Genomic DNA, 8148 nt, shown 5'->3' with positions numbered 1-8148 from the left:
GAAGTCATAGTGCAGGTGTTTCCGAGTTTTACTCACATTTGTAACGGGGACAACTTTAAAGGGAATTACCTTTCAGATATTTCTGCCATTCTCATGACACCTGGTTAATCAAATTGAATGTTTTTCATACACTGGTTTTATTTTTTGTACTTTCGGCCACTGTCCCTACTGTATTAACATTATAGTCATCAGCTGATACCACATGAGAAACTCACAGTTGTTGTGGATGGCACAGTGTCACCATGACCACAGTTATGGAAATGAGATCCAGATTGTACTAAACCTGAATCCTCCTTTACCTGATCTCTTTACTTTGATAAACTTTACAAAAGGCCTGCTGTAATATGATGGAAAAGTAAAGCAGTAGTGCTTTGCTATGAACCCAAGTGTGATCCCAACAGGTTGATGCAACAGTAAAAACAGCTTTTTGTGAACAGAGTGTCTGTTATAACACATCCAGGGTGCTGGAGATGTGCAAATAATAATAATATGGGCGGCAAAATCCCCAAGCTGTCAGCTCTGAGGGGATTTGTGATTTTTTTTTTTTTTATCCACTACACTGAGTGATAGCTGGCGTTTTACCAGGGCAGTACATTACTATCACAGCTTGGAGGAGGAGATGAGCAGATCTGCATGGGTCAGCCAAATCACTGGATTGAACAACAGCTGGATATGATAAAGACGAGTAGGCTCCGATCCTGTCGGAGAGGCAAGGAAAACCCCTTCCCTCCCTCTCTCCTTCACACACACATAAATATCTATCTACAGAGATATTAACACTAACGTAGAAACGCCGTCATACGCAAACTGCCTGTTAATGAGGCTGCCGAGTGAAATCTGAATAAAAATATTCTTGGATTTAAATCACTAATGTCCATTCCTAGCTCAGATCGGTCGTCCGGTGAGGGAGTCGTCCTTTTAAACCAGGATCATCATGTTCACACAGATTTCGGATTGTACACAGCTGTTGTTTGTCACTGTAGCTGAGTCGGTGTCGTGCTTCCCATCACTGCCTTGTTTAGCTTCCCCCTGTGGGTTGACCTTTCCTCCCCACTCAGAACAACAGAAACGTTTCCTACTCCAGGCTGGAAACTCACCTGTTTAACATGGACGTGACCCTGCACTGGGTGCTCTCTAGTCAAGTCTAATCACAGACGTGTTTCCAGCTGTTCTGAATGGCCACAATGGACAGAGGAGGGTGAGTAACCACAAACTGTAGGTCTACAAATATATAGAACACAAGAAGCAGCAGAACAATTTGTGTGAATTATGACATGCAACACATACGTCTAACTTGTTCCACTTATGCCGCTAAGGAAGATGGTTATGATGAGGACAACGTGTTGGGGTGAGGTCACATTGTTTTTTAAGACATGACTGGTGTTAATCAAAAGTATTGGCCAATCACCTGCTCACATGTTATATGAGTTAACCAAGCCTCTCTGCACCAGGGCCAGTTATGTGCTGTTATTGTAGACCCCTCACCAATTCAGTCCCTGTGCTGAAGGTGATATTTGTTGATGAAAAACAAGAAAATTGAGTGAGAGGGCTACAGGAGCACACATACCCCCAAAGGCTGTTTCCAAAACATGCCAGGTTGTTCATGCATTAACTGGTGCAGAAACATTTTCACAGGGAATGCCTCCCGGCCTGAAGTGGAAAGTCAACAATGGACTTTTAGGACACTTTCACACCTTCGGTTCATTTGGTCTGGCCCAAACAAAGAGCTATGTCATTCTGGTCTTATTCACAGTGGCTTCAAACAAACAAGTCACTCATTCACTGAACAAGTGGCTACTGCATCATTGGTGCTACATGGACCCACATGGGAGGATCAGATTGTGTTGGCTGTCTGCAAATCATGCTGCAGTATTCATCAGGCTTGCAGCTGGACCTTGTATAAGTATCAGGCAGAAGTATTTTGTACTGTAATAGGAAGTGTGGATAGTTACTGCGGAGGTTGCTGTGTTTCATTAGCAGCAGAGAGATTTAAAAGTACAATTATAGCTTTTGAATTTGTTCCGTAGTCAGATATCATTATGATTCACAGTCATGAGGTTGAGCCTGTTGACAACAATATCAGCATTTGATGGACATTTCCCCTCAGTACATTTAGAAAGTGCATGCAATCAGGGATTTTCCTTGAAACACAACTTGGTTTCTCAGACCTTAAGCAGATTTCGAGGACGCACCAAACACCAAGTGCTGCGACTTGGCTCCCAGTAGGTGATGCTGGATTGGGGTGCAAGCTCACGTCCATTTTAATCAATCCTCATCCGCTTACCTGCGGTTCTCTGATTAAAGCCGTGGAAGCCTTGTGCTTCCTCTTCTACCTGAAGCATCTGCCAGGTCAGAGGCTGCTCCTGATGGGCTAGAGGAAGGAGTCCAGAGCTGGAAAGGTTTATTAAGCTCTAGGTTATAAACCATTGGTGGACAGTGATGTCAACAGTGCAGGCTGAAGGCAAACCGATAATCGACACATGAAGCTGCATGTATCAGTGTTTTGGGAGGAGGGTGTTTCTCTGTAAATTCCTGAGGGATTTAATTAGATTCCATCCCTTAGGAAGGGTCAGCACTTCCTGAATTAGGAGGATGGAGTCATTATGCGTGACCTGTGACCCCCAGAGAAAGCTTCTGTCAGAATCTTAAAACTAACAGCGGCACTAAGAGAGAGTCATGGTCAGTAGAAAGCTGCTTATATGCTCACTGCATTTGTGCAATTAGGAAAAACATATACATTTTAGCTGTCAAACTGTTATAATAGCTCAGTGACATTAAAATCTGCTTTTGAACCTAACTTCCTTCCACCCCCGATCCTTTGAATGAGTGTTATTCATGAAGCAGTTTCTGCATGATTAGGTAAAAACGCGACCGGATTCTCAACAGCATGTGCCCACTTTTCTAGACTAAAATAAACAGCTGACGTCCATCGTCTCCATGTGCATGTGAGGAGAATATTTTGCAGGGTCGGTTACCTTCAATCACCCTCTGCTGTTTTCCTGTTTGTAAGTTAGTGTGTGTTTGGAAAACGAAAAACCTTCAGTGTCATTTCTGCTTGATTGACACAGCAAACTAGCAATGACTGCAATTCATTTGGAAGAAGAGGTCCCAAAGGGGAACTGCATTCAAATTCCAATCACTGCAACATTATTTTCTAAATATATTCTATGTTGGATTCTGCAGACAGAAGTTTTTAGCACTAATCAACCTTTATCTTAAAAAAATAAAACAGACTATATATTTCAGACTATTCCCATGAATCATGTTTAATTTCCTGTTTACTACCTGCTCAGCACCAAACAGCAGACAGCCAAAGTTCTTGACTGGTCTAGGGTTAATGTTAGGGGTCAGGGTTTGGTTTAGGGTTAATGTTAGGGGTCAGGGTTTGGTTTAGGGTTAATGTTGGGGGTCAGGGTTTGGTTTAGGGTTAATGTTGGGGGTCAGGGTTTGGTTCAGGGTTAATGTTGGGGGTCAGGGTTTGGTTTAGGGTTAATGTTGGGGGTCAGGGTTTGGTTTAGGGTTAATGTTGGGGGTCAGGGTTTGGTTTAGGGTTAATGTTGGGGGTCAGGGTTTGGTTTAGGGTTAATGTTGGGGGTCAGGGTTTGGTTTAGGGTTAATGTTGGGGGTCAGGGTTTGGTTTAGGGTTAATGTTGGGGGTCAGGGTTTGGTTTAGGGTTAATGTTGGGGGTCATGGTTTGGTTTAGGGTTAATGTTGGGGGTCAGGGTTTGGTTTAGGGTTAATGTTGGGGGTCAGGGTTTGGTTTAGGGTTAATGTTAGGGGTCAGGGTTTGGTTTAGGGTTAATGTTGGGGGTCAGGGTTTGGTTTAGGGTTAATGTTAGGGGTCAGGGTTTGGTTTAGGGTTAATGTTGGGGGTCAGGTTTGGTTTAGGGTTAATGTTAGGGGTGGTTAGGGTTATGTGGGGTAGGGTTAACGTTGGGGGTCAGGGTTTGGTTTAGGGTTAACGTTGGGGGTCAGGGTTTGGTTTAGGGTTAACGTTAGGGGTCAGGGTTTGGTTTAGGGTTAACGTTGGGGGTCAGGGTTTGGTTTAGGGTTAATGTTGGGGGTCAGGGTTTGGTTTAGGGTTAGTTGTGTTGATGGACACCAAAGAGAGTGAATATTGCTCCTCAACTTCTGTGGTGAACAGGATCACAGTTCCAGATGAATGCTAATGTTGATCCATGTCTGCTGGAAGAGTAAATATTTCATAACTTACACTTTATAATAGATGATGTAATAATTAAATATGTCTGTTGTTTTCACTCACAGCTACTGAAGTTAAGGGCTTATGAAGTCATAATACTGTCAGGTTATAGTGTCTATGCTGTAGACCTGCATGAACATGACTGCATGTTTCAACCCACACAGCTTGTTGAAGAGCCAAAGCTCTTGGTAATCACCAAAAACAGCTGAACGTTACTGAGCCAGTTTTGATTTGCTCTGCCTGAACACTATGTTTATCTTGTGCTGTCCCCAGTGACCGTAAGTCTATTCATGTAGCTTTAGTATCTTTAAAAACATGTGCAGGAATGTTGTTGAGTGTGTAAAATCACTGCTCTACTCACATAAATGAAACAATGCAATCAATTTTAGAATAAGGCTCGGTCTCGTGGTGGAGGGATTTCTTTTTGAACGTGCATTTGAATTAAGATTGTGGCTTTCAACTGGATGATTATAAAGAAAACCATAATTACTATGAATATTCTTCTGAAAATTATTTTTCCAGGTTTTTAAAAAAAAAACCTACATCTAGAAGTTGAATTTGAACACTCAAACTCTTTCATTACCTCTGCTGCCTCTGCTACAATGACAAGGAAGAAAGGGGACTTCTGAAGTGCTCATCCTGTTTGTAATGGCTGCCAGTGACATCTGGTCATCCTGCTGCCATGTTCTTATAACCATGAATATCACATGGGGATTATTTCCTTACAGCAGATCCCACCCATCCTATAACATGTTTTGTAATGAGACGGAGAGAAAACAATCATCAGAAGAACCAAGAGACAGAAGAGGAAGAAATAATGAGAAAAATATGACATGAAAACATCACCTTATAATGTCACCTTATAATATTCTGCATTCAAGACTTGCAGCCCAAATTGTGAGAAGGAACACGCTGTTCTCGCAATGGTTCTGCTGTAAAGGTCAGGAATATATCTTTTAATCCTCTTTTTATTATTTTTCTATTAAACATTTTCCAACATGGCTCTTCTCTGATGCCTTGAAAGTTTGGACAGTTAAACCTCCATAAACCTGCTGATGTAAATCTCTGTCTTTATGAATGGAAGCGGCGATGGACGATGAACTGGTTTCAAAGGTCTCCCTAATGCTCTTCCCCAGACTACAGCATACAAACATACAAGCTTTTAAATCTACGGTGATGCCTCAGCTGTTGCCTCTTCTAATGAGAGTCTAGCTAATGCTGAGTGTCAAATGCTCTTTAACTTCCAAATATTGGCACTACTATAAAAAGACTGTCACAACACAAGCTCGGTTGATTTTTGCACGTCAGCAATTTCTGTGCGGTCCTCATCTAAAAATGAAAATTAAGGAACAGAAGCACCGCAGCACTTTAAATTTGCATGTCCACTGCTAATCCCTACAGAGTGAACTTGGAGATGGATCAGCACATGACAGATCAGCCAATGGAAAAATTATGAATGTGTGCTGACAGCTTGTGTTTGTGAAACAGGCTTTCATTGCAGCGTGCGTGATATGGGGGGGGGTTTCTCTCTCTGCCTAGAATAAATACTAATCCCTTAAACATCACAGCACATGTATACATCTGCGATAGGCGCAGACGTGCAGCAGCCAGGCTGCCAGAGGGGGATTAGATGCCAGGAATCATGAATGACTTTGTTTTGCTGCCAGTTTAGGGCAGGATTCGTTGATTTTTCTCCTTTGGCACGTGACAAAGACACAGAAAGCAAAGGTCCTGAACACACGCACGCACACACACACACACAAACACACACAAATAGTCCACAGATGTCAGTGCTCGAGTCAGTGCTTGCAGTCACGCTTCATGTCTGAGCACACATGATTATGTTTTGGTTGATTGTCAATGAATGAAACATATACAGTTATTGATCTGCAGGTTTCCACACAGGTGACAAAGCTCTTCACCACACACATAAAAATAAACACATTTATAGTGAAATCGTCAGTGAAAATGCTCCATCCTAATATAGAGACGTATCCACAATAGTCCAAACACTAAAGTATATTTCTGGAAACTTTTGAATTTGGGGGATTTCAAACACTAATCATGCACTTTTGGGGTCTGCTGCTATTGAGGGATTGATGGGATGTGAATTTATGCTTCATTACTGTGGAACAAAGAGGCATAAATTGCACAGTAGATATAAAACATTGGACACAGAAAAAACGTAGGCACGACCTACTTTATAAAAAGCTGTAAAAATATTTCTTTGAATTTAAATGATCTGAATTATAGCAGTTTGAAGCAAATATAAAGATGTACATTTCTTCTTTAGCTGCCTTTTTCTACTTTGAATATGATGGTTCATGTTATTTGTAGACTTATAACATGATGACAGAGTCAGAAACTGTTTAATCTAATTTCCCTTCAGACAACTTAAAGAAAAGTCTGCAGCAAGAAATTTATAAACTGGCATCAATTCAACTGAAACTTTGTGGAAAAAACCCAACAGTAAGATCTGTTTTAAACTGGATAGAGAGCAGTTAGCTATTAACTATTATTAGTGCGCTACCATAAGACTGAAATAGACCAAGAACATGACCCTTAGTTCAGCTAAAAAAAAAAACACCTACACTTGCTAAAGTCCAGAAGCAACACTCGAAGAAGAATTGGCGTCTTTTGGGCAAAGATCCACCAGCGCCGCCCCCTCAGACAGATTGGAGGTAAATGTTGTTCATAAGTCCAACACGAACAAAATAATTTCATCCATTTATCTACAAACTAAGTAAATGTCAATATTCTGTGTACATGAAAACACCACGCAGCACTAGCAACGCTCTGACTGAATCATTGCTGGTAAATATTTTTCGTTTTGCCTCTGAGGAAACTCAGACAGGAAAGAGACACTGATTAATAGTGTAGATCAAAGGAAGCATATTTGAAGTTTCAATTAGACGGATTCATTTGCATATAATTGAATATTCATGAACCTCGAAAACTCAGTAAACGGCGAAGACGAAACATGATTGATTTCTTTGTGGAAAAACTCAGTTAGAAAACATATTTTCATAGAAAAATATTTTTCTGTGCCTTACCACGTCTCTGGAGAGGAGCCTTACAGTTCTGACTGGATTTTTACAACCAGAAGTTAAGACAATGGTAATTTTTAGTAGGACAGATTATAGAATGGGCCTTATATAAAGTGGATAAATTTCACCCTCACTATTGGGAAACACAGATAAAATGATAGCATATAATCATAGTCCTGTAAAGGTCTTATAATGCTCTTATGGGTGTGGATTTCCTAGTTTAGATGCAACATTAACATTCATTCGAGTTCAATGTTCAGTTTTGTTTATATTCTGATTCGGTCTCCACAGACAATTATTAAAAATATTAGTTTTTTTAAAGAGAAAAGACAGCATGCTTTGGGAACACTGTGTGGTATCTACTCCAACCGCAGACTTCACGTGTGGTGCAGGACATACACCTGAGTTGTTCCTCTTATGATTAAGGTTAGGGATCCGAGTGTTAATTTGAAAAACATGTCCTAACTGTGAAGACTCTGTCTGAGAAAAAGCTGGTATGGAATCTCCAATTTATCCTTCAGGTTAAGTGAACTATGTAATTGGGGTGAGAGTCATTAGACCCACGTTCCGGAGTGGTTTCCCTTCACACCTGCCCTGAATTGGCTCGTTAGGTAAACAATAGACATGAGCTCAGGTGAGGGTCGTTGGGATCTAATGGTCGACTCATGTGACCCCTCTGGTTCACCAGCTGTGTCTATTTGGGCTAGGGGTGGAGTGAAACCAACCTGAAGGATAAATTTGAGGTTCCATACCAGCTTTCTCTTACACGGATGAAGCTACTCGGATGAGTAGTGAAACATTTTGACCTCAAAACTAGACGTCCAGTTGCCATGACCATAACCATACGGCCATAACCTCTAGATAGCACTAACCTTAATCCAAAAGATGGTCAAAACCCA

This window comes from Mastacembelus armatus, chromosome 16 (assembly GCF_900324485.2).
Source record: "Mastacembelus armatus chromosome 16, fMasArm1.2, whole genome shotgun sequence".
Classification (NCBI taxonomy): domain Eukaryota; kingdom Metazoa; phylum Chordata; class Actinopteri; order Synbranchiformes; family Mastacembelidae; genus Mastacembelus; species Mastacembelus armatus.
Note: the sequence above shows the minus strand (reverse complement) of the source record.